This window comes from Chiroxiphia lanceolata, chromosome 3 (genome assembly GCF_009829145.1).
Source record: "Chiroxiphia lanceolata isolate bChiLan1 chromosome 3, bChiLan1.pri, whole genome shotgun sequence".
NCBI classification, from domain to species: domain Eukaryota; kingdom Metazoa; phylum Chordata; class Aves; order Passeriformes; family Pipridae; genus Chiroxiphia; species Chiroxiphia lanceolata.
In genome coordinates, this window is record NC_045639.1 from 54,644,512 (window position 1) to 54,672,307 (window position 27,796).

At 39.5% G+C, this 27,796-nt stretch overlaps 1 protein-coding gene across 5 annotated transcripts in view; it reads left to right on the top strand.

Annotated features, from left to right (window-relative positions):
* Positions 1-1,874: 1,874 nt before the first annotated feature.
* The window catches only part of TULP4 (TUB like protein 4), a 157,763-nt gene continuing 131,841 nt past the window's right edge, over positions 1,875-27,796 (top strand). For 4 of the 5 annotated variants that reach the window (XM_032682484.1, XM_032682485.1, XM_032682486.1 and 1 more), the window contains exon 1: positions 13,895-14,015. The gene's annotated coding sequence lies outside the window, so the exon portion shown is untranslated. Of the gene's footprint in view, positions 1,943-13,894; positions 14,016-27,796 lie in introns of those variants that run through there. The other variant, XM_032682487.1, reaches the window with a different exon arrangement.

The following is a 27,796-nucleotide window of genomic DNA, read 5'->3' on the forward strand; positions in this document are numbered from 1 at the left end:
CTGAATTGAGCTTGTGGAACTCAAAGGTGTTGTCAAGTTTTTGTAATAGTCAGCCTTGTGCAGATTTAACCACATGCCAACATTAAATATGTTTCTGCTTACCTACTAATGATTACATCTGAGAGATACAAGACCATAAACGTATTATGTTGATAGAGTGAGCTGCAGCAATACTAAACGTGCATTTTTCTGTGCATTTTTATTCAGTCCTCACCATGTAACGGGGCAGAATGAGTGGGACTCCTGCAAGGTATCACTCAGTCATGATCATAGTTTGTAGAGGCTGGTGAACAACTAGGACATATAGTTTTCTTTTGTGATTATGAACCCAGATACAACTTCTAATGCAGCTGAGAGAAGGGTCTAATAGGCAATACCATTGCACCATAGTTAATGTACCTGGGTGGAAAGGACAGGGTTACAAAGGAGGTTAAAGCAGCAGCAGTGTTTTGCACACTTCTCTCTGATATTTTTTGCTTTAGTACTGAAATTAAATTCTTATGATGGCCTGTAAATTAGAAATCTAGCTAAGTTAAACACAAGAACTGAGTGATACAGTGATTTTAACTGTTTTGGCTCCTTAAAATTTTCTGCTGAAGAAGTAATTCAAATATAAGAAATGTAGACCTACTGGGGGTGGTGGTTGCCTTTTGCAGATATCTAGTGGGTAATTCAGGGACCCTGGTCTCCACAGCTCACCAGTTGAGAACAACTGCTGTAATGCACCCAGAAATGGAGCCCTAACTCCCTGATAACTTTTTACTGCACTTTAGCTATAGGATCTGTTAAGAGTTGCCTCAGGGTTTAGTCTGTGTACGGTAACTGAAAATCTTCAATAAAAAAGCAACTTTTTTTTCTAAATGAAGATTATATTAACAGATGAAATTTATGCCTAACTCTAATACATTATCTCAGGCTTCAAGTCTTCCAGATTTTCACACACTTAGCTGGCCCTTTTCAAAATTTGGCTCGTTATTGCTGTAGGTTGTAATATAAAATTCTTATGGAACTTTGGGGAATGGTGTGAAAAATATTTACCCTTTTAGTTTCTCAAATGTTCAATAAGTTGTAATTCCTAAAGCCAGCAGGGTATTGGGCCTTTTCACCTCCTGTTCTCAGTGTACTATTTTTTGGATGGCTTTTCTAGAGCTGATAATTACAGTTTGTTCCTGGTTTCCTTAAACTACTAAGTGCTTCACACTTCTTTTGTTTGGGCATTTTGTTGGTCCTTTCTGAAGAAAGTGAATGTGCACTGAATGTGATACCAGAATACAGCATCAAAGTTTGTTTCCAACACCAATTCCTTTTTTACCGAGGATCCCCCAGGTCTTGTAGTGTTGATATCTCTAGATTGTATTCTGAATTCTGAGGATAGAGGCATTCTCTCCCGCAAGACACCCCCTTAACCCGTTACTGTAAGCATGATTTTCTCGGAGCAAAGGTTACACTTAGCATGGGACACTGGGCAGCACAGCTTTCACTCACTGTAGCTTTTGGGTTGAGCCAAAATTCAGGAATATAGTGGTGTCAGCGTTTGTGATTTTTGCAGGGAGGAGTGTGAGGTACATGACGAGGCTCAATGCCCCAGATACTGGCACCAACTTCTTTTCCTTCTTTCTCAGCCCTAACGGCAGGAAGGATAAGTCAGCCGTAGGTGCTTTGTTGTCAAATAACCCCTATTTCGTACAGGCCATTGTGATTCCTGTTTGAGAGTGGGGTGAGGGGCTGAGGGGAGACAGCGGCGGCTGTTTCCCCTTGTCGGAGGCGCTGTCACCAGGCCGCGCCGCAGTGTGCCCTCCGCCGGGCTCCCGCGGGGGCGGCTTCGGGGCAGCCCCGGCTCGGCCCGGCGGGGGCGGAGCCGGCCGGGGCAGTGTGGCGGTCACGTGGCGGGGGTCACGTGGCGGGGGAGCCGGGCCCAGCCGCCGCCGCCGTTCCGGGAGCGGTGAGAGACGGAGCCGGGAGGGCGGGCAGGGAAGGAGGGAGGGAGGGAAGCAGGGAGTGTGGGGGGGAGGGAGCCCGCGGGCGCGAGCGGCCGCCGCCCGCTTCGCCGCTGCCGCCGCCCGCTTCGCCGCTGCCGCCGCGCCGAGGTGAGTGCGGGAGGGGGGGGCGCGATGGGCCGGGCGCTGTGCGGGGCCGCGGGCGGCTCCGGGGCTGTTTTCCTTTTGTTCCGGTGGGCGCCGGCGGCCGGCAGGGCGGTCCGCTCTCTGGGGGCGGGGGGGTCCCGGAGCGCCGCCGGGACGGGCGCGTCCGTCGTGCGCCGCGAGCCGCGTCCTTCCCGCGGCGGCTCCCCCGCGCCCGGCGGGCACCGGCCGGGATGAGCCCCGGGAACGGCGGGCGAGGGGTAGCCTGGAGCCCCCGGCCTTCCCTCGCACCTGCGGCTCTGGGCGGGGGAGCTGGGGGGGGGTCTCCGCCCTCTCTCAGAGACTCGGGAGCGGGCGGGGATCCGGGAGCCGCGGGCGGCGGCGAGGGGAGCGCTGGCTCCGGCGGCACCTGTGACTCTCCGCGCACCGCCCGTACCGCTGCGATGTGTAAACATTATTGTCTTTTCCATCTTATTATTCTCTTATTTTCTTTTTTTTCTCCGACGTCTCTCCAGACCCCCTTACGGGGAGGGGGGCGGGGAGGTGTGGGGGCACACGGTTCGGAAATGTGCCCCACGATATGGTAAAATTCGCCCAAGGAGCGCAACTCCTTCGCATTCTTTCGTGTTGTGTTTTCTCATCGTGCCTTTCAGTAAGTGTCTGTGTGCGAACGTGTTCCGGCACATTTGCTTCCTAAAGGTTTCCGAAAAAAGTGCACGAATCCTTTGCCTATTCAGTGCTTAAATTTGACGTAGACATTAGAACGTACAATTAAAACAGCTGTATGGGGTCAGATTAAAGGTCCGTCTTGTTTGGATTCCCGTTTCTGCAAGTGGCACGTAGCAGATGTTTAGGAAACACCATAACAGCAGGGTGAGCGTGCTGTGAATCTTTGGGAAAACAGCCAGGCCTCCAGCAATTTGAGGTTAAGGGACTGCCTGAGTCAAATGTGATGTTTTAGTATTTAAGAGTCCTTTTTCTTCCATAACTTAGATATACATGTTTTCAAAAAAGAACAAGGCAAAGGCCTCTGTACAGAAAAGTTTTTTTCTTAAAAAAAATATAATTGTGATCATGTTATTGTCATAGGTAGTTTCATTTTCCCTATATTACATTTGCCTGTCCAAGGATTACTGATTCATGAGCAACATCCTGTGTTTTGAATAGGTAAGGGATATTTGCAGTGGATATTTTCTACACATGTGGAAGCTGTAAATAAAAAAATTGTTTTTTAATGTCTGCTTTTACAAATAATTTGCAAAATGTAAATCTTAACACTAAAAATAACTGTTTAATAAAAATAAGTATTGTAAGAGCTATGTCAAAATATCAGGTGTTTTACCAGAAATACAGTATTGACAGCTTTGAAGATGATCATATGAACCCCTAACATTTAACTATTTATGCTTAAACTTAAAGGGTTAACTTGTTTCCTCATTACATCAAGACTTCTGGTAAAATAATTGTGATAATACCATCACAGATGTTTCCACAATAGCAAAAGCATAATGATTCCTGAGGATGCTAGCTATCAACTTGATCTTGCAATCCTAATTCAAGAAATAGCTTCATGCCAGTAATTCCTAAGATTGCTCTTATAAGGAACATTCGCACAAGTGGGCCTCATTTTTCACAGGCAATATGAATGTCAAGCAAAGTAGAGCTATTTCAAAAAACTGCATATTCCCCCACACCCCCGGTGGAATTTTATAAGAAGGTCATTATCAGTTTCTTGGGGGCTGAAAGGAGATAGTGGGTTGGTGTGTGTGTATAGATAGATATATAACATTAAAAATAGCTTACAAAACTGACAGCTATAAGTGTTATAAATGATTTTCATGGAACGATGATTATTTTTTTTTGTACATCACTTCTGACAACTGCAGAATTCTCACCTAGTCAACAGATGTTTATTGTAAAACCCTTAATATGTTTCATTATTCTATGAAAACCCTGCTCATGTTGAACTATACTGAGCTCCTGATGGGCTGTTTAAAATATTCAATATATTTCCTTCAGTAAGGCGATGAATAGCTTTAAATGGTTCTGTTACAGCCTTGCACTAAGAAAGCTCTTTAGTGCACCTGATTCCTTTTTATCACAAAAAAAGATTGATTCAGCTGAACTTTCAAATAAAATCAATTTTGTTTATACCTAGCCTCTAGAAAAAGTTGTTCTTGTTTTATGTAATTATTAAGCATACTTATAATACACAGCTTTTAGCAGTGCTTTTCATTATTAGGTCTCAAAGCACCTTGCAAAAGAATTCAGTGTAATTATTCTCTTCTTATCTTAGGGTAATTATTATCATCTTATCTAGTGCTCATAAAGAGATCATTGTCTGCCTGTGATTGCTATAAGAAACTCTATAAGAAGGTCTAATAAGAAAATCAGATTTTTTGTTTAATCCTTTTTTTACACTAAACCCCCACAAACTTGCCTTTCTGTTTTGTACAGTTTTCTGTTGCACCACTTTTATTTCATTTTATGAAGACTGAGGTAATTTCTTACTGTACGTTCCATGCCAGTGTTGGAAGCTAAGCCTGTGCTTTACGTATAACAGACTTCTCTTCTTAGTGTTAGAAGAGACTTTGCTGAAGGCTTAACCAGAGTCATTGATGAGTTAGAAAATTATTCAGGACAGTTCCTTAAGGTGATCGAAGTAGTAATGGTGCACACCTCTAGTTCAGTTACCAGTGAGCTTGACTGCTAAGAGAGTTAGTATGTGTCTCTTGATATCTATCAGGAAGAAAAGTGTGTGTGAATGTGTGAGGTTACATGACCAGCATCCTCGTGTCTTCTTTGTTTTCCTTCATCTCCACCATGTAGAGCTGGCAGAAATAGTACAGAATCTTACATTTCATTTTTTTGACTGGAACCACCAGTTCCAGTCACAATCAGTGTTCCATTTTTGTAATGCTCTGGTACCAGAACAAATTTTTGATGCTAGAGGTGTGAAGTACACACCCTTAAGTTGTTTTCCAACTCCCTCTATCAGTTGGAGTGCCCAGATGATTGTTACTAATTATATTATTGGTGCATGTAAATAGTTTAGTTTAGGTCTTGAAGTCTTCTACTCAGTTGCTATTTTGCAAAATAGGACAAAAAGTCTTTTTTTAAGTTCAAGACAATACATTAAATCATTGCTATTTGGGGATAATATACAAGTTAGGAAATGTATGAAAGGTTTGATAAGGGAAGGATTATAGTTTGGGAACTATGAGAGGAAAGTCCTGCTTATCAAACCTAATTTCCTTTTATGACAAGATAGCCCACCTAGCCGGTCAAGGGAAGGCAGTCGATGTCATGTTTTTGGATTTCAGTAAAGCTTTCAATACTGTCTTTCACAGGATCCTTCTGGACAAAATGTCCAGCACACAGCTGGACAAACACATCATGCAGTGAGTGAGCAATTGGCTCATGGTCAAGCACAGAGGATAATAGTGAATGGGTAACCTCAGACTGGTGACTTGTCACTAGTGGGGTTCCACAGGGCTCCGTCTTAAGCCCTGTGCTCTTCACCATCTTCATAAATGACTTGGATGCAGGACTGGAAGGGATACTGAGCAAGTTTGCAGATGACACAGAACTGGGAGGAGCTGTTGACTCCGTCAAAGGCAGGGAGGCCCTGCAGAGAGATCTTGACAAATTAGAGGACTGGGCAATCACCAACCATATGAAGTTTAACAGGGGAGAGTGCCGGATTCTACACCTGGGATGGGGCAACCCTGGATTTACGTACAGACTGGGGAATGAGGTGCTGGAAAGCAGTGCCATGGAAAGGGATCTGGGGGTCCTGGTCAATGGCAAGTTGAATATGAGTCAGCAGTGCCCTGGCAGCCAGGAGGGCCAAATGTGTCCTGGGAGGCATCAGGCAAAGCATTGCCAGCCAGTTGAGGGAGAGGATTGTCCTGCTCTGCTCTGCACTGGTGTGGCCTCACCTTGAATATTGTGTGCAGTTTTGGGCACCACAATATAAGAAAGATATTACGCTGTTAGAGAACGTCCAAAGGAGGGCATGAAGATGGTGAAGGTCCTTGAGGGGAAGCTGTATGAGGAGCAGCTGAGGTCTCTTGGTCTGTTCAGAACCTGGAGAAGGGGAGACTGAGGGGAGACCTCATTGCAGTCTACAACTTCCTCGTGAGGGGAAGAGGAGGGGCAGGCACTGATCTCTTCTCTGTGGGGACCAGTGACAGGAACCAAGAGAATGGCCTGAAGTTGTGTCGGGGGAGATTTAGGTTGGATATTAGAAAAATGTTCTTCACCCAGAGGGTAGTTGAGCACTGGAACAGGTTCCCCAGGGAAGTGGTCACAGCACCAAGCCTGACAGAGTTCAAGAAGCATTTGAATGATACTCTCAGGCACATGGTGTGACTCTTGGGGATGGTCCTGTGCAGGGCGAAGGGTTGGACTCTGTGATCATTGTGGGTCCCTTCCAACTTAGCATATTCTGTGATTCTATATACTAAATAATATGAGAACTGTGTTGCTAAACAGTGTAATGCTATCAAGTAACATAAGCTTGGATAACTTACAGAACCCTAGAGATCTGCCTGTCTAAAATCTGAATAAAATACCCGGAAGAAAGATTGACTAACACAAATCCTGTCTTGCAGATCATAGGAGGTGTGGATAATAGTTAATGTTGTATAAAAATATAAAAAATGTTACTCATAAAGTTGTGAACCTTTTATTAAGGAAACGAAAGCTTACCTACCCTAATGAAGTGTTTGTTAGAATTCTTGTAGGTGTAGTCAGTTATTTGAGTTGGATCTCTGTAGAAACAATGCCTGCTTGTTGTCTGGCTAGCATCTAGATTTCAGTTAGATTTGCGTGGTTTCAGGTTATTTGGAAAAAGGTCCAAGAGGAAATGTTTTGAGAAGTCCCGTTTCAAGAAACTACCTATTGCTGCGTTCGTTGTTTTTGTATGACTCTTTGTACTGAACCATTGTATTTGATCCATTATTTCTATGTTGTGTAATTTTTAACTAATGCTGTTGTTTACATTATTTTGCAGTACTTAAAAACTTCAGTATGTTTTAAATGGTCTGTGATAATAGTTTTCACTTTGTGCTTATACCTATGAAAGACCTTAGTATTATTCAGCTACGTACCATACCATTGATAGCTATATCAAAACTGGTCTTAGGAATCTCCCACTGGAAAGCTGGGCTGTTTGTGTAGTGTGGAGGTCCTTTGTTGCTTTCTGCATAGTTTGAGAGCTAGCAGACCCAGCTGGTAGTCATACACTTTCCTGGGTGTGAACAGTCTCCAACATCCTTGTCTAGTGCAAAATACTTTTTGCAAAACATTTACTTGCAGAATGATTCTCCCATTAGGATATAAAGATCTAGCATTTCTCAATAGTCATATCAATCCATCCTATCAGTTCTTCCTCTGCTTTGTATGTGCAGTGGAATAGATTCCTCTCCTTTGAAGACAGTCTTTTCACTAAATACTTGTTGAAGCAAATATCTTGCAGCTTAACTGCTTTCTAAATGAAGTCTTCATTTATCTATTGTTGCACTAGTTTGGACGGTAATCGCAGTGTAAAATTTCAAAGACCAAATGCATTCACATAGCCATTTAAAGAAAATTCGTGCAAATACTTTACCAGTGGTACCTGGTGCCATTTAAGCAGACAAAAACATAGAAAGGAGCCATGAATGTTGGACACAATATGAAAAGAGAATCTTTCTGCATGTATAGTAAGAACATGATAGAAGAGCAGTATTTTTGAAGATAAGTAGCAAATAAAGTTATTGTAAAAAGCAAAGGTTGACTGCCTGCTGTGATCGTAATGGATCACAGTCCACAGGAGGCTCTTTAGTTGTAGAAAGACCATAACTAACAAAATTCTCAAGTTGTGAGAGGGAGAAAGCACTCTCACTTTTATTCTCTTTTGGGTGCAGTATTTAGTATAGTGGGAACCCATATCTGTTGGGCATCCAAGCATTAGTAGCAATGTTATTGCTGCCTGTGCTTTATAAAGAACAGATCTCTCTATTCTAATGAAAAGGTGGGATGACTTTTAGGAAATCCTTTCAGTTGTAAATACCTAAAAAATAAAACAGAACCCTAGAGATCTGCCTGTCTAAAATCTGAATAAAATACCCGGAAGAGAGATTGACTAACACAAATCCTGTCTTGCAGATCATAGGAGGTGTGGATAATAGTTAATGTTGTATAAAAATATAAAAAATGTTACTCATAAAGCTATTTTAAGTGTTAAGTAAAACTTTTAAGGGGGAGTGAATTCAGCTAAGGGAGAAGGAGGAAGAGTTATATATTTGTGGTGTCTTTCCCAGCTCTCACGAGTCATGTAAGTATATTAAGAACTGTTACTATATAAATATCTTGGCTGCCATACAAGTGCCCTACATAGTGTTTGGAAATGAGGGACTTGAACAGTGTAGGTGTTGAACCAGCTTTAGATATTGTACCTTCCTTTTTCCCAGGCACAAAAATATGGACCTAAGAATGGTATATCAGCTCAGACCAGAGATGTTTCTACATTAGTATCTTGTTTTTAACAGTGAATGATAACAAATGCCCAGGGAAGAGTATCATAGGGTGTGCAAATAGCTGAGTGTCTGAAGGGAAATATCACTGATTTCTAAGGACGCAGTTTAGGGGTCTCTGGGCAGATGGTTTGGTAATTAATCACATGGGTTGTAATAGTTATGAATTTATGCATCTTTTTTTGAATCTGCGATAGGTTTAGCATGTGCTACATCCTATGACACAAGAATGACAGAAGTTTAAAAGTGTCCATTTTTAGTTAGACTTGCCACTGTAAGAGTTACAATCCTCCACTTCTTTCATTTTATATGGTGTAAAACCAAGTTGTTTTTAATTTGTAAAATTTTATACGAAACTTTAATGGATAAAGTTGAGTTCTTGATGTGTACATATGGAATGTGAGACCCTGTGTGCGAACTCTCGTTTACTGAGAAATACAAAAAAAGAAGTCTTCATAAAAATCTCACTTCCACTAAAGTCCAGTTTATTTACGCCTTGCATTTATCTTAACATGGAACCTGAGAACTGCTTATAGCCAGTTTTGCTCTTAGCAATGTGTCTTTTTGTAAAGACCATGGTGTTCGTATCTGTATATGAATTCTACCTATTAAAAACTGGCCTTTGAAAAGTAGTTGCCAAGTTTGTAATTTTTTACAAGAATAAAGGGAGTTTTGATGGAGATTTTGCTGTGAACTTTCTGTAATTGAGTAGCAGAGGACACATGTCGTATGGTTATTCAAGAAAAAGTAAGACATTCCTGAATAATTTGGAAACAGAACACTATGATAATGAAATGGCTCTTTCCTATGGTCAATAACCGAGAGGAGAAAAGACAGTGCAGAAAGAATCGTGTCTTGCCGATACCATCCAAGGAGTCTTTCTGCTGTGCCTTTTGCAACTGGACTTGTCTATCTCGCATTGGCCTCTTTAACCACCAGCGCGCTTGTAGCAAATGTGAGTAGAGCCCTTCCCAAATCTTCGTTTGCAAAGCCTAGCCATGACATGGTCAATACCCAAATTTTCACTTAATCTGTGAGGAAACAATGATATAAATCAAGTGGGTTTGATGTGCATTTCCGGACTTGGATTGCTCTGGAGTCTGTTGAGTACTTTTGCAGTTTGATATGAACTTTTCCCTGGTTTGGATTCCTACTTCCTTCTCTTAAATGTTAGGGTTTGTTAGCAGATCGTTAATGATGTTTAATGATGTCTAAGGCAAAGGATCCTTTATGGCAAATATTTTTTTTTAATTTGTCAGAACAGAAAATGGGACCACAGCCCCCATTGTCCATTAGCTGTTTATTAATTCAATTAACTGAAACAGTGAAAGTGGTTGATTCTAGGAGAGATTTAAATAAATGTATTTGAATTTTATAATGACATGGGAAGCTATGCAGTGGAAATCTGCTGTCTTGCATGAATAATCAGGTGATAAAATTATACCAGCTCGTGTTACAGGTATGCGCTTTGGAACCATTTGATGTTTTTCCAAAGTGGAGATAAAGATATAAAAAAGATGAAAAAAAAGATTAGAGCAGTGGAGGAAGGGACACGGTTCGTCTAAGGATATCTATATCATCTTACTGGGAACTGTAATAAACCACTATGAGCAGGAATTAGTCTGTTCTCTCAACAAAAAAAACTTTCATGCATTGACAGGGTTCTATTAAAAGCAAATACAAATCACAAGATTAAGTGGTTAAGTCATCTTCCTTTGAGTTACAGACCTTCCAGAGGTGGATTCTTACCAGATTTTGCCAGCCCACTGAGGAGACATTCTCTCTTCCTTTATACCAGCAGAATAACCCTGTGGAACATGTATTAAATCCAATATAAGTTATTTCCTAGTGTTGCAAAGAGAATTTTTGAATTTGAAAGTCTGTTCACTGGAGCTGTAATGAGATTGAGAAAAGTGTACTGTATAAAAAAAGTATCATTTGAGCTCAATACTAGTGCTAGGAGTATGATGGCTGTACAGTATTAGTCCCTCCTCCCAGAAGTATGAGGGGCTCATGCTGAGTAAATGTGTTGACAGCATCTCCTGGAAAATGCCTAAGCTTACATGCTGTAAGTCTTATTAGCAAGATGCTAGTCTACTCTTCTGCAGAGGAAATGGACATGGAGTGAGGACATAAGGGAAACAGAGCAAAGATGATGTGTACAGACACATTTCGTCCACATAATGTAAGTAGTTGACAAGAATTGTGTATTACGTACTTCCTAGTAGCAAATTGCTGACTGTCCTCTTTAGGGAAACATGTTCAGTCCAAAAATACCCATATCCAATGGATAAATATCCAGTACCTGAATGACAGAGAGATGGTGAAGACACATGGACAGGGCTGACATGAAGCAGTATGAGGATTTAATAACCATGTTGACTCTTAGAGGCAGGATTCACAATGACTTTTTAAAGGAAGGATTTTAGAGTCTGGCTTCGGTGACTTTTGCATGATATCTTCTAAATCCTATTGAGGAGTTATAGAGGACTTTGTTTTCTTAATTGTTATGGACAAGAAGTTAATAATGGGAAAAAACCAAAACCAAACTAGTACTTATTTTTATTAACAAAGGAATTGGAAATTGCTCTCTCTTCCAAGAATTTAAATGAAAGACCACTGATTAGATAGTGATGATGTAGCTAGGGAGATGAGGAAGAAGATTATATGGAAAATTCTTATAATACAGTTTCATTTTCAGTACTGTGCTGGTGGGTTTTGCAGTCATTATTAATACAGAAAACAGATGACCTGAATAGTGGTTGTTCTGGGCTAAAAGTGACCAGTAATGCTGAAAGATCTCACAAAAGATTGCCTCCTATTTCCATGAGATGTGACAGTAAAGTCTTTTGTCCCTGTCATAGGGAGGTTATATTCCAATGGTTGGATAGTTAATTGTCTTCCCCTTCTCCCTTTAGAGTTTGCTTTAAATATTTCTAGAGTGAGGAGACTTCTAGCTAGTTTGGAGAGAAAATATTTGTGATTTAATTGTCCAGTGCTGTAGTGCCAGAACAAGCTCTTGCAGTTAAGAGTTGGATGCGGTGATCCTTACAGGTCCCTTCCAACTCAGAATATTCTGTGGTTCTGATTCTGTGATTCTGAATTTTAAAATAGCACTGCTCATTGAAGCTTCAGAAATACTAGGAAAACTTTGATCCCTGATTTGGATTTGAATTTGTGTCCATCCTTATCATCCAAGGATTCATGGGGAAACCAAGAATTAACCAGCATTTGCTTTAATGAAAATCCTCCTAAAATGATCAAATGACCTTTGCATTGGAAATAGCAATAGGATTTTTATAGTGTCGTCAGGAGTAGATCTGCTACTAGTTGTCCATCATCTTTAAGGAAGATATAATGGGACAGATATGTCGTGAGATTTTGGATCATAGTGATTTTCCTCTGGCGCTGTGTAGTCACAGCTTTGACAAGTATCATCAGGAGATAAATCTTGTTTGGTTGTTTTTTTTCTTTGGTTGTTCAGTTTTAAAGCACCCCATTGTGTTAGCTGATCTAAAAATCTACCTGGAAAATTGCCCTAATTTAAAAATAAATAACAATTGCATGCGGGCATACTTGGCTGCACAGCAAGATCTATTTTTAGAAAAGGTTTCTGTCTTGTTTTTACTTAATTTTAATGATCCAGAGTTTTTCCTTTGAGGCATCCTAATGAATTTTGACATCTTTTCCAGTCCTTCGTAATAGATAAATGAATGCATCCTCTGGATCAGATTTCAGAATCATTTGTGTAAGGGAAGCCATGCTTATCTTCAGATAACCCCAGGTATTCCAGTAATTCCTAGTGTGTTGGAAGTTCTACCTCTGTTTGGTGTTTACTCTGGCGGGTCTTGTGATTGGAAAGGTGAAGTAGGCTGTAGGAAGCTGCTGCCGTATAAGTACAGCAAATTAAAAGGCAACTGCAACCCGATGTAGATGAGTGTTCTGATGAAATGGTGATTTAAAAAAACCAAAACCAACCTGTGTCAGTCTAAAGTAACAGTTAAATTTTGATTTTATTTTTCTTGTGCATTAGTTGAGGATTACAGCAGCAGACTGGGAGTCAGAACTTCTGTACTCTCTCAATTCTACCATAAGCTTCTGTATTGCCTTGAGATGCTTAATTTTCTTTTGCTCAGCAGTATAATGAGAATAGTGCTATTTTCCTACTTCTTGTAGGATTCACTGAGGCTGGTAAAGCACTCCTAGGACATTGGATAAAAGGTTCAAAATTTCAGGCTCATGTTAAAAGAAATCATGGTGTAGTTTGATTTGAATCAAATGTTCACTCAACTGAAAGTGATTAGGCTGGGTACCAGTTAAACTAAAAATGTTCCAGAAAGAGAGGGGACTGAAACAGGACAGGCTAAGCTATAAATACTGGTATGCAACTCTTTATTTCCTGGTGTTCTAGTTGTTTCTTGAGGCTGTAAACTCTTGGCTTGTCACTTAATGTTGTAAACCATCAGGTGCAGAAACGATGCTAAGGTTACAATACTTTAAAACCACAAGAATGACAAAAGTGCATGCCTGGATGAGGTATCCACATAGGGCATGTATTTGGACATATCCACTAAAGCAGTCTTGTATTGAAGGATTCCTCCACGTGCTTGTACTGGATAGGGAATCATGGAAGGAGTCCACAGTGTCACTAGATTAGAGTATGGTGTGTTGGGATTTTTGGGAGTTAGCAATGAGAAGTCTTTATCATTCATTCATTGGTAAGGGTGTATTTGTGATGAAAAGTTAGTGCATTTCTGTCTCCCCTGCGTATTAGAAAATACATCTACAGAGTATTCAGCTTTATCCATAGAGATGCTTTTTGGCTGCAGATATTTATGTAAGGCTGTGGGAGTTTTCATTTTCACAGCAATGTTTGTGTTTATTGAAGCAGTACAAATAAAGCAGGGTTGCTCTTTTGTTGGAAAGTCTTATCCTACCTGCTTAGGATTGTTTCTGGAGGACAGATTACTAATTCCTATAACATTTTTCTTTAATTCTTTAATGATTAACTCAGCTACGATGCCCCAGATTTATTTTTGAACAGTGTAGTATATAATATACCAAATACAAGTTATTGATGTTGATGTTAGGATGAAAATTAAACATTAAGGTTATGTGCCTAAACTTCCGCACAGCACTGTCTCTGCATTATAAGTGAAGTTGGGTGCTTACATTAAACTAGTGGTTTTTTCTGAGAAAGTGAGACTTAAATTCATGATGCAGGTATGAAGTTTGCTCTCACAAACTGTTAATCATTTGCAGTTAACAGTTAACTGCAGCAGTACAGTTAACAGTTAACTGGTAATAGGACCGTTATTTCTTGCATCTGGATATAGGTAGAGACGCTGTGAAGAAGAGAACTGTACTTCCAGATAAAAAAGTGAATATAAAATTTCTTAGGTCACAGAGTGGGGTAAGAAAACTCAAGAAGGTCCTTGTTTTGAGGCTTTTCAGTGTTCTGGTGCAAATGTTTATTCTGAACAAATTAAACCAAAAAAATGAAACGTGCCATGAAAAATGCAGTGAACAAAATTGCATTCTTTTGTAATAATTTTCTTCACTAGGTTTCTCAAATTGTGGTGTGAAGCTCCCTGGGTGTCTCATCTTGAGCTGCTTGCCACCTCTCTTTGTAACATGTCTTGTTCACCTATCTTTTTTTCTTTCTACTTTTTGAAGGGCTTATACTTTGTCTTCACAGATTTACTTACCTTCTTTGAGTAGCTGAATGAATTCAGGGGTCTCTCAGGGATTTAAATTCATCAAAAGATGATAGCACTGTCATGTTTCTTCTCTTTTCCCTCTGCATTTTTGAGTTTTTCTTTCAGGACAGGCTCCTGTGGCTGTGTGATTGATACTGTGCACAGTTCCTCATAGTGAGACCGTTAAGGTTTTTGCTCTCTAAACTCTGACGTTTGTTAGGTGGCCTGTACCACAGTAGTCAGGCCTTCTCTTTCAAGCTGTTCTTGCAGGATATTTCAAAGTATGAATAAGTGATAACAGGGAGGGAAGAGTTGCGAGAGATGTTGGATTCAAAGAAGTGTGCAGCTTGTTTGGCAGCATTAGGCTATCTGGTGCACTTTGCAGCACTCTTGCTGTGAACTGACAGGCTTTTGTTCACTATTTTGGAAAATTTCAGGCCCAGAACTCTGGTCAAAACACTCTTTAGACAAAAAATGGCTACTGCTCCGAAACCTATAGTCTCTCTTCTTATGTTAAGGTTGTCAGACTTAATATAGAGGTGTGCCATACTTTGAAGGATCAAAGGCTTAATAAATGTGATACTTCAAGTTGTGAGTTATTTGCCCTAGCACCCATTCACACGGAGTATCTTCTGCAGAATTTTTCTGGTGTTTAGAATCTAAGTGGACAAAAGTTTAAATTTTTTCTGATAGGTTTGTGTAATCTGTGTTTTATTTCTTTTTTTCTTTTTCCTCTAGATTCAAAATCTTTAAGGATTGTAAACAAGGCATTCCCTCATGCTGGTGATAAGTCAAAATCTGCCTTGGGACAATTACCTCTTTCTTAGCATGATATCAGTGGAAAGCCTGAAAATGCTGCCATGCAGCAGCTTGCTTTCTCATCTGGAAAAGTATTGTTTATTGTCAGGGGCTTGTTAGATCCTTAGTATCATAGAAATTGATTGTATATAGCACAGTCATAACATCCTTGGGTCAAATGCCTTGACTCTTTGTGGTTATATCCACAATCAACAAGGTATCATAGTGTGTTTATAGCTTGAGAATATAAAAACATATTTTGCTGAACCCATGCCTTGATGTGCTGAAAAGATTGCTTCCCGCTTTCCACTGTTTTTGTTGCATATTTCTGTCACACAGAAACAAAAATGAAGCAAAGCTACACAGCTTTTGGGTTGAGACAGGTATAGTGGTTATCAAGGAGGTATTTTTCCATGTCATGTCTGTTCCCCCAGCCCCTGTCATGTTATGTGATTACAGTAGTAGCCAAAAATATGTCTGTGAACAGTCCAGCATGAGGATAACACTCTCTTCTCTCAGGAGTTTGCAATCTGCATTAATTTTTTAAGGCAGACACGTGTCATATATTTCTATCAGTTAGGTCTTTACGGGAATAATTTGAAGGGAATCACTGCCTTCCTAATTTTTTCATCAGCATTTTGTCTCTGTTTTGCTTAATTGCTGATTGCACATTTTTTTTTAATAACACTCCTATATAACTTATTGAGACAGGATTGTCTTGAATAGTGGATTTTATGAACATGTAATTTCTGATGTCAAATAATTGAGCATTTAATTGATGTGCTAATAAAAAAAATGCTTCAATAACTTTGATTTTGTTTCCTTTTTTAATTTTTTTTTGATTATGTCCTACAAATGCTATTACTAGTCTGAAGGATACAGATTCTACCACCTCTCTCCTCCCCAAACCCTGTATCTTTACTAAGCTAATTAAGCATCCCTTGTACTAGATGGCAGATGACGCTCTAGTATGTATGTAAGGCTCTTGACCTGTTTACTCAGTCCAGGAAATTAATACCATGCCTGAAATCTGGTTTGGGCTTTTTGCCCAAGACCTGTAGCATCGTGGCTTCAAAATAAAACTACATGAATTCCACATGTTGATCTAGTGCTCTTTTTACCCTGTGAACCACCTGCCTCTTCTCAATATTCATCCTCAGCCTTAGTTCAGCCTTAGTTCATCCCATTTTCCCAGAAGGAAACTTGCACCTTATGTCTCTGCTTTCCTCTTAGAGGGATTCCCTCCAGCTCTGCCGTTAGCTGCATGACTGGGATAATGTTTGTCGTGACCTGATGTCTCAGCTGGAAGGGAGCAGATCGGTCACCGGTCAGATTGGAACCAGCTTTGAAAGATTGACCCACTGCTGCCATATGACTGCAGGATTTGGCAAATAACCATTACAATTTTTCTTGTCACGCGTGCATATGTAGATGGCTTTGAATGAGGGGAAGTAGAAATACCAGTGTTTGCATAACACCTCTGTTATGAACTGGACGTATGCATTGTTCATGCCATATTCATCCATCTGAAATCTTGTAGATGTTGAGATTGGAATTATAAAGACTATATTTTCCTGAAGTTTTAAATAAGTAAAACTAATACGTCTATTTTTTGTCTGCTTTTTTAGTCTGTAAAGCAGACAAAATGTCAGACTGACAAAGTCTGACCTTGTCAGTTTGCTATGTCTTCTCCTGCTATACCTGGTAGAGACTGTTGCCAGTCTACTGCTGGATGATTAGAAGAGAATGTGTGCCTGTACCTCATGCAATTTATGTTAGAATTTGGCTTTTTGGCTTGGTATTATCTTCATTATCAGCTTTTAAACTGAGATTTGGGACCTTTTTGCATTGTGATGGACATGCAAAATCGTGGGTCCCTGATGGAGGAGAAACCTTTCTGACAATACCATTGCCAGAAGTCTTTTTTTACTATATGTCAGAGAGCACTTACAGGGTGGCTAAAAATGGATATGAAAAGATACTATTTTTAAGTGTAACTTTTTATCTTAGTCTATTACAGTAAATTTAGCCTATAGTGTTGTCAAATTTAAATAAAATATCTTTGCTGATAAATAATCTGAGTATGTATTGGTTAAATGTTTTTGCTGAAGTTTTAAAAGTGTATCAGACCACTAAAGTGAGGGAAGTTGTTGAGTAAATAGTTGGATTCAGTTTGCTGAAGGGGCAGATCAGCCTGCAACAGATTTTCTTCAGTAGGCATAGATGAAAAATTCTGTGTTTATTTCAGTATAGTTTGTCAATTTTTTTTTCAAGGAGAAACTGAAAAGGGTTGTTTTCTTCCTACACAATGTAATAAAATTGAAATGTGATGTTGAGATCAGCTATTTCTACTGATGAAGTGATGCAGCGTCTAGAAAGTCACCTCAGTTCACAAACTAATGATAATTCTTTGTTTTATTTAAAAGAAATAGTTCAATTTTCAGTGAAAAACATGAGTAATAGAGGCATATGAGTCCAAAAATCTAGTGTAGTTTTATTAGTAACATTCTCTAAATCTTGTAAAACTTGGATATCTGTAAATGGAATTCTAATTTCCTTTGAAAGTAACTTTATACAGTTGTGAGTTTTGGAAGATAATCCTGAAATGCAATCCTTTAAAATATGGTGGTGGGGGTTTTTTTGTTTGTTTTTGGTTTTGTTTTGTTTTGTTATCCCCAGCAACATTGTTGACACTGGATTTTGGACTGTTGTCAGTGGTATTTCTTGTTCTAAGCTGGGTCTTACAAGACTTCAGAGTACCTTGAGTACTTGCAGTGTTACATATGCAGATGCAGTGTGTCAGTGGGGCACAGATGGCAGTTTGGAGAACATCTGGTCCAGAAAATGAGAAGGAACATTTAACCACTCTTTTTTTTGAATGAAAGATAGAAGTGGACGATAAAGTTTTGAAGCAAGATAGAAATTGACAGGAAAATACCAGATGAGCTACACTCAGTGGTGATAGGATGGTAGCATGGGCTAGAAGACAGTAATGGTAAATTCTGCCTTCATATTTTGATGCTGTCTTTCCCTTCAGTATTAAGAAAGGTGCTCCAGCTCTGTCCTGTGGAGGAAGTTCCATAGTGTAGCTGAGTTAACATCTTTCTGTTTCTGAAATGTCTCCCTGCACCTAAGTCTTGTGCCTGCTCCTTAACTTCAACCCCAACACTCATCTGACCCATCAGTGTTTTAATCCAGCTCCCGAAGGCCACAGAGTATTTCTCACTTTTTTTTTAATATTTATTTTCTGATGTTTTAGGAAACTGAGTCTGCCCAAGGACGTGTCAGACAGGCACCCAGCAATGAAAAGGGGGATGAGGGCCAACCAGATCTAGGAAGGGAAATTGGAGTGGGCCATTGGGGTGGTAGAGATTAAGAAGTCTTTCTATGGCATAGGCTGCTTTGAATGCTTTGCTTGTCTTGCGGGCCTGTACCTTTAGGAAGGAATCATACTTACCTATCTGACAGAGTTGCTAAAAAGACTTTGTAGTTTGGCATTCAAGGGATTGCAAGTGGTGATAAAGATCTTATAGAAGCAATCCTGCCCTACTGTACACTGAATGTACTACTACTTTTTCCATAAAGCTTTATTTCTCAGGAGACAAGACTTGGATAAAGCTGTTGGATTACCGTTGACATTGGTAACTGCCAGTCACATGTTGACTCTTCTGTTGAAGAATGATGAAACTCTCTTAGTATTAGTAATTTTGTGATTAGAGTGGGACTATGTGTTTGAATCATTGAAGGTTGCTATGAGAAACCCAGTAGTGTTTCCGTAGGGCATAACAATGTAATTATAGAAGCTTCATTTGAAAATTGATAAGGTGTCAGTTATTTGTAGCTCTGCTTCTGAGCAAAAAAACAAAAACAACTGTTGAACAGAGCAGATGACCTGCATGCACCTGATTTTGTCTGCATCTGCATGTGACATTCCAGAAGTCTGTTAGAACTCTTGATGTTCTGGGTGCTGTTCTGAGAAGCAGCAATAAAGGGCATTACTTATCAACCCAGAGCAGTTGCTTTGTGCTTTGGCTTTTGGCTCTTGCAAGGAGAGCAACAGATCCAAGAATCACAGAACACATTGCATGGAGTAATGTTATTAAACAGTAAGTGCCTTGCTATGCTCTGCTTAAAAATTTTGATAAAACGTTGAAGCATTGAGAGGGAATAATCCTGTGACATCTGTAAGGCTCTATGTAGGAAACAAACACTGCTTTGTTGTAGAACATCCCAGCGTATGTGCTCCCCATCCCAGCAGGAGACTGACTGCCTAGCAGAAGATAGTCTGTAATCAGATCCCTGTAGCTTTGTGTTGCTCTAATGTGTCTGTCAAGAATCTAGCACTGTCTTGCTTTATTTTATGGTTCATATTGCCTTCTGTGAGATGGATTTCTTCATCTGAAATGAAAATTGGTAAACATAACAAGTGCAAAATAAAGCTTGTGAGTTATATTTATAAAAAGCCATGTTACTGGTTTCAGTCAACTGATATACCAGTTTAACTATTTTGTGAATGTGAGCTTTAGTTTCTCAAGCTTTAATCAACATAATATAGCTTTCCAGCCTTTTTTGATTACACTCATTATAAGACTTCAGAAAGTACTTTGCTTCAGATGCTAACTGTAGTTAAGCAGATAAAATCATAGGGATTGGATGTTGTATTATTTTATAGACATTTTGCCCCTAAAGGGAGGGGGAAAGTCCATAAAACTTGTAAATATTGTCTCCTACCTACACACCCAATAGAAATAACAAAAAAAAAAAGGCAAGATAATTCAACAGACCAGAAAGGCTTTGCAGATAATTTGTAGCTGTCTTGGAATACCAAGGGTTGAATATCTCCCTCTACATGGATGGAAACAGGAAAGACGTTCTAGAGAGTTCTTAAACCTGATGCTGTACTTTGGTCATTCTCTAGAGCAAGGGGAAGAATACATTACGATATAGATGCAAGAAGAAATAGCAGTGGCAGTAAAACAACTGTGTTGTGATGGTCTGCAGTTATAAACAAGGCAGTATATTTACATGTAATGTCTTGGTTTGTATCTTTTTATAAAGAAATAGGCTGATTTCAGGCAAACATATAATCTTTGGATTATAGATGAAATATAATAGTTTTTTTTGTTTTATATCTTACATCAAGCAACCTAATATTGAGTTGGTGGGTTGACAATTCAATTAAATCAGCAGTTGTGTCAGATATTATTTAAAGTTTTAGAGTCACTGAGTAATAGATTTTCCCATATTAATTTAGATATTTAATTCTTTTAATACTTAGGAATAGAATTTTTGTATTCTGACATTGTAATTTGTGTATGTTCATCATCTATCTTTGTTTCATGCTGTCATTCAGTAGAAGAGTAAATGAAAAGTAATATATGATTTTACTTATTTGGGTAGAATTTTTTTTAAATGTTCTTGAGGTATTTAATTTCAGAAGCCTTGTATCAGCTTTATGAAGTAGTGTATTTTTACCTTTTTCTCTAAATAATCTTTGTTTTGTACATCCATCTGCTACAGATCAAATGTAATTTCTGTTTCAGCAGATGCTGAACTGTTGATTTCATACAATCTAGTTAATTGTCGTGGTTTGAGAACCCCAAAATCCAATTCCCTAGTCCAAACCCCCTCCCACATCTCAACCCAATGTGAGATGGGTTTTCCAGACACCACACGAGACTCAGAATGGGGGAAAGGGAATATATTACAATGACTGTACAAATAAATACTACAATACATTATATACAATCTTAGCTATCTCTACCGTGACATAAGTATTTACAATGGATCAAGTCTCTTCTCCCCTCCAAATAAAAATCCAGGAGGGAAGAAGGAAAAGATCCCTTTTCCACTCTCAGAGCAGCAATGTCTCTAGGCAGCAGGTTCTCTTCTTCTCATGCAGCAGCTGTAGCTGGATCTCTGCCAGTACACACCAGGGGATACCCAAGTCCCTTGGCCACTCGTCTTCAAGCGAGGGTCTTCTCTTCCGTGGGCTGTGTTCACCCAGACAACGATCGCATCACCACGGTCATACCACGAAGCACGGGGGTCTTCGTGACGGTCTGTATCTTCAGGGGATTCAAGTCCCCTTTGCAGAGCTCTGTGCTCTGTCTCAAGCAGCGGGGCAACCAAGGTCACCCTCTCTGCATTCCTTCTCGGAGCTTTTCAGCTCCCTTCTGCAAGTGCTGTAGGACTTTAAGACTCTTTCAAGTAAGAATCCATCATCCTCCTTCTTTCTTGGAGGTTTCAGAGGGGTATGGGGTTTTATTTCAGTTCTTACCCCAACTTTCTCTCTGTAGAGCCTAATTCTCTCTCTGCTGCTGGCTCTCTCTCGTCTCTCTCAGACAACTCTGTGTCTTCCTTGGCTGCATGTTTGTTGCTGCTTCTTCAGTTATCTCTTGGCTCTTAGCCACAATCTCTGGACGCTGCTTCTGCTGCTGCTCTGTCTCTGTTCACTCAAGGTGGAGAAAACTCCTTCAGCTTTCTAGCTACAGGCACTTAGCTCAGTCTAACACTGTTCCAAGTCCCTGCAGCCCCCCCGCTGGGGGCTGGGAAGGCCCAGCCCCCAGTGGGGCTGCTGCTGTTTCTCCTCGTGGCTCCTACAACATGGCTACTTCTTTAACAACAACTACAACTACCTTCTCTTCCGTTCTGCTTGTGATATGTTTATATTTTGCAAAAGCGCTCATTGGGTAAAACCTCAAAACTTTCAAGGGTCACCACCCCCTGGGGTTTTACCATTTTATAACTTCAGGGGGAAAACTGTTTCCCCCCACCACAAAAGGTAACAAGAAAGTATATAGTTTTCTCATAGTAACCTCCTTTTGTGTGGTTTCTGCATAATACACAGTTAATGGAGAAAGTATTAAGGTGTCAGTGCAGCCTTAGACACTGAAGTACTATACTGTCTTATGTTCCTTGAATCTAAGAAGAAACTGGAATATACTGATCCTCTTAAGCTACTGAATTGAAATCCTGAAAAAGATGTTTTCACGTAATTTGTTTTAACAGACTTTGCAAGCTCAAGGGGACGACTGACACTGCAAGATTATGATGTTACCTTGCCAAGCTACTTACCAGAAAAAGCAGTAGAATTTTCCTTGAATAGTTTGCAAGCAAGCTTTTTTAATACAGAATAGGAACCTTCAGTACAGGTGTTGAGTTTTACAAAGGGAATTATCAAGGTGGATTATATGTTGTTTCTTTTCTCTAACTATTCTGTTTTTTCACCCCTTCACATAGACATACAGAAGTAGCTCATACTATAGTAAACATTAGGCTTTTTTGTGCCTCTGGAGGTACGTCGTGAAGTGCTTATTTAATAAACTCGTTTTAGTAAAATATTTTTTTTATCTAATTTAGGCATAGAAGGAAAAGAGTGGCTAGGTAAGATAGCTATAAAATTTTAGGTCAAAATTACTTATGAAATGACCTCAGATTGCTTTTATCTTCTTATTGTTACTTTTGTCTAGGAAAGGCAAAACGTGCTTGAGCAAAGCATGATTGCAGGACTATGACCTGTATTTGTCAGATTTAGCAGAAGCTGTCTGCTAAGTAGCACAGCATCTACTAAGTGCAATCATATTACTTCCCCAAATCCAAGTTTTCAAAATGAAATAGAAAATGTGTGAAGCTGACATTCTTCAGCCAAATCAATATTTTCTATGGCTATTTTGAAAAGTTTACCCTCTTCATCTGAAGATCCACATGCTCTTTGGAAAAGGCAGTAAGGTGAAACTTGGCAATGGAAAAGAAGAAAATCTGAAGAAAGAATGTTTTTTCCTCCTGTTTAGTCATGCATAGCTTTAGCTTTGATTATATGTGAATGCATTACCTCTGTGTGAGTATATATCTAAAAGACACAGATTTAACTGTTATGATGAATCTTTCCTTTTGATTCTTCTGTTGGTAGATTCTGAATCTGAGCTTTAAAAAAAAAAATCTGATAAGCATAGGTTAGGTAAAGATGTATTTAAAGAGGCATTGAGAGTTTTCTATTGAGGAAGAGAAACAATTGGGTCCAAGTAGTTTAACAGTTGCTGCACTTATATAACTTCCTGGGGGAAAAAAAAGGAATAAAATTATAGCACCTAGCTAGCAAGTAATGAGAATATTACTTTGACGTAAAAACACCCCACAGAAATTTGTAACATTTGCTTGCTTTCTTGATGAAACCTGAATATTTGTTCAATGGAAGAGCATTTTCATAACTTTGTAGAGATTAAAGTTAGAAGCGAGCACTATCTGGTAGTTATACAGAGAGTATTAAAGTGAAATGTTCAGAATTCCTACTTAAATTAACTCCTGTTTCTCCTTGAATGTACTTTTCTAGTGTTTCTGAAACTCCTTCTATTAATTCATTTTCATCTATGATCATTTTAACACAAATTTCTTTTTCACACTTAAAAAAATAGAAGACACAGTCATTGATAGCCATCCTTCCACCAAATACGTCTGTAATTGGCGATTTTTACCTATTACAGGCTTCTTCCTGGAAAGGTAGTAGTGTCACAGTCATGCATGAGGAGGGATTGAGCTATTGGTGACTACAGCATACTGCTGTTTCTTATCCCCACTCCAAAATTTTACATTTTATCTACCTAGGTATTTCATATGAGGAGAGAATTAGAATTGTGAAGACCTCTACAAAGTAATGCTACTTGGACACAAGACTGCTCTGTGAATTTGCATCATAGGTGCAGATATGCCTACCTTCAGCTCACCCACCAGAACATGACTGTGCCTAGAGGACGCCTGTGTCTTGCTGGCCTCCTTGCTTCTGTCTGGACAGGTGGCCAGTCAACACTTGGCATGTTTTTGCAGACAGAGCAGATTGAAAACTTCGTTTACCAAGAAGACACGTGTATGCAGCTGATCTCATGCTTTCTGAGTTGTGATAGTGAAACAACTCATTTCTGTACAGAAGTCTTTGCTGTGCTCCAAGCATTCGTTTAAAGCTCCTGGCTTTTACAAAGGCTTCTGCAGTGATTCTCTCTTATCAAGGTTGCCTCTAAAGTGACCACTCCTTGAGTTAGTATGTTTCCATTACCTTGTATGCCTCCTTTAACCCAGAGACCTTGGCACAACCTTCCAGAACCTTGAGGAAAAAAACACATAACTTGAAGCAAAAGGGGACAACAGGTATGGGGAGGAGATGAAGCTGTTCTTTAGCTTTGCATTTCTTTATTGCAAGCGTAGGAGTATCCATGCACTGCATCTAGACCTCTAAGCAGTGGTTGTGAGGTGAGTGCAGGTCCTCTAATACAGACTGAGATCTTCAGCTGTGGCACATTTGAGGACAGTCAGGACTAGAGTTAGGTTCTTGACCCAAAGCCAAAGACTGAGAAACCCAAGTTCTTTGCAAAATGCAACTCTTGTCTTTTTGTATTTTAAAAAAATACATATAGGCACATATCTCCCACTGAAGGTCTTTGTGAGAAGTGCCTTGCTTCATAGCTCTAGCCAAGCAGCCTGTGGTGAGCATAGGACTGCACATACCCACAGTCCTCTTCCCACCTGTGGTGCAGCTTGGAGGCATCACCAGGAGCTCCCTCCCCGCAAGCTGCAACACACTGCTCTCAAACTGCTTCTCAGCGATTATCAGATTTCTGATTTAAATGTGTCTTGCTATCCAGCAGAAATAATTATCGTTTATGAGGCTTTTTGGAATTTTAAAAACTGGTGACTTCTGTTGTTTTCTCCCTACATCTTCCCCTCCTTTTTTTTATTTTATTGAGTTTTTTTCCAGTGTGGCAGTGCCTGTATGATATACAAAGGTGTATTGGAATTTTGGAGGAGAATATTGAAACATCAGTGTGTGTTCATATTCATAAGAAAGTATTCAAAGAGCCTATGGGTAGATATTGGAGATAATTAGGAACTAGCTGGAACTGCTGCTGGCTCGAGGGATGTTTGCAGGCTGCAGAATGTTCCTACGGGGAAGAAATTGCTCTGTAATTACAGGCAAGGTCAGTGCAATCAGTTCGATGGAAAAGAGATGGTGAAAGCTGGGGCTCCCTCCCTTGAAGAACTTTGCATGTCATTAGAGAGACACAGTTGTTGCCGCTTTTTAAGGAAGTGCCTGGTGAAGTATACATTGTCTAAGTGTTCTCTGTGCTGTGAGGATTGCAGCCCTTTCTTGAGAGAGAAGATCGACACTTTCAAGTGAAAGGAATTTCCTGGTCACACTTCACATTTCTTTGAATCTCTAAAAGTGGTGTGAATCTCTAATTTGTTTAAAAGGCTAGTATATGATAATCGTATATTTTATTTTCTGAAACAGGCCTTTCAAAATGTCTAAAGTATTTCTGCTCACTTCCATTTATTTGAAAATTAGGCATATTTTCATGGCTGATGGGTAGCTTTGGCTCCAGGACATTTTGGTAGCCATCTCAAATTCATCCTCAAGAGAAAAACTTTGCTTCCTTCTTTTCTGAGGACAAACCCGTGAGTCCAGAAATATTCTGTACCCAGACTTTGTCATCAGTAGCCTTCAGGTGGCAATACTAGTTGCGAGTACTTGTTCCTTCTGTTTCTCACTAGCGTTGTACAGCTCCTCCTTTTCCAGTTTGCCAGTGCAGCTGAATGTGGGACAGCACTGGGGCTGTGTCAGGGGTTGATTCAAAATAAAAAACCAAAAGGTTTTGGGCAAAGTTCAAACTGATTAAAATCTCCAGCCACACCTCCCAGCCCTTTTCTTGCATTGGCAGTAGTGTTGTTGCATATGCATGGTGAGTTCACTAAGGGAAACTCTCTTAAAATCAATTGCTGTTTTTAGAGGGTAAGTTTTTTGGCAAGATGAGCTTCCTGAACTGCACGATTGAAAGAGTGCTGGTGCCTTGTGTTAGGAGAGGCTGGAGGGTATGGTTTGTCCCAAGGGAAGCTGAGAGTGTGGCTGAATCTAGCAAACCAGATATATATTGGTTAAGCTGTTACAAATCTTTGTTTCTAAAATTTTTATTTGGACAATTTCTCTGATGTAGTTCAGACTGTAGCACCTTGAGTGATCATTCTGGCTTAAGCGAAGGGCACAGTGTGCTGTGTTAGGGGTTGAGAAAGAAGTGATCAGAGCTATGGGAGCAGAGATACCTTCTGCTTGTCTTACAGCTGAAAGCTTTGTGTTGTAAAGTCTAGCCTTCAGTTATTTTTCTGGTTTGCTTCCCTGCCATATAAGCATAACAGATCTAGCATTATTTGACTCCGAAATTTCCCATGAGCATGTTTGACCAGTAACTGATTAAAGGGACTTGCATCAGTTCTTCTACAAGTGGATATATTATTTATTCATCAAAAAGTATATAGTTGTTAGAGAAAGGGTTTCAAAACAAAACCAAAACACAACAACAACAAATTGGATGTTGTTCTCTCTTGCATGTTTTTGCAAGTTCTGATATCTCAAATACCCTTAGATTTGAGGCTGAATCTGTTTTACCTTTTCTAACTTCTTTTCCCTGTGAACAGTGTAACTATTTACCTCACTTCTTCCATAGATAGGATGTTTAACACTCTGCTGTATTTCATGTCTTCAAACCTCTGCCTTTTGGAGAATGTATATAAATTTGCAACTCACAATTAATGGCTTCTTACAGTTTGCTTAAAGACCTTTGGTGTTTTTCTTGAAAAATATTTTCCTGAAGGCATTTTAAAATTGTTTATTGCATATTACTTCTAAATACTTTTTAATTTTACTACTGTTTAATCTGATGGTGTAGCGTCAAGAATTGGAAGTGCAGTTCTAGAAATCATGCAGATATTTCCTTTATTTTTCATATAAGAACTATACATGAAAAAGATCTTGCGCTTTAAACAATGTATGCCACATACATATATTGCCTTCTCTGCTATTACAAGGACCCAGGAGGGTCATTCAGCACATCAGAAATGCCGATCAGCTACTACTCTTTTTTATTTTCACTTCTCAGAGAGTGTAATTTGGGGAGGAGATGGTTTTAAGTTTGTCAGAGTATTGCAGTGAGATAAATTTTGTCAATACTCACAATGAATGTCTGCTGAACAGCCACTGATACAAGCTTCATTTCTCTCAATATGCCAGCAAATAATTTTTGTCAGTTTTATTTGCTTAATGATATATAGGTGCACATAACTAACATTACAGTGTCTGTATGGGCTGGCAGTTAACATCACAGTGCTTGGCATTACACCTTTGCCATTTATTTGTTTCTGGGCAGCTATGCTGCGGTTACAGGTCTTTTTACATCTCTGATTAACATGACTGACTGTCTTGCCCAGGCCATGCATCTGTCCCCAAGTAGGGAAAGAGCTTCTAGAATTACACAAGGACAAATACTGTGGAGAGAAAATGATTAAAGAACAAACAGAACAAAAATCAAGCATCTTCTAACTTCTTTTTTCTCTCCACTCTTCCTTCATTTTTTCTTGGAGTAAAGAACATTTTTTACATCCCTTATTTAGCTTATTGGTATTTATTTACAATCAAGTCCTCCAAATTAATTTTGTCTTGCTGTGTAATGTGCAAGAAATGTGTTAACCTCAAAGAGTTACAGCACAATGGAAGGTGAATAAACCAAAGATAAATAGAAGATATGAATGAAAGAAGAGGAAAACCAGTACCTATTCAGGTCAAAATTACATTTTCCCTCTATGGAATTAGCCTGTTTTTAATGGAAAAAATTCTTTTACCTCCAAACGAGTTATCTTCAGGCTTTTTAGGAATTAA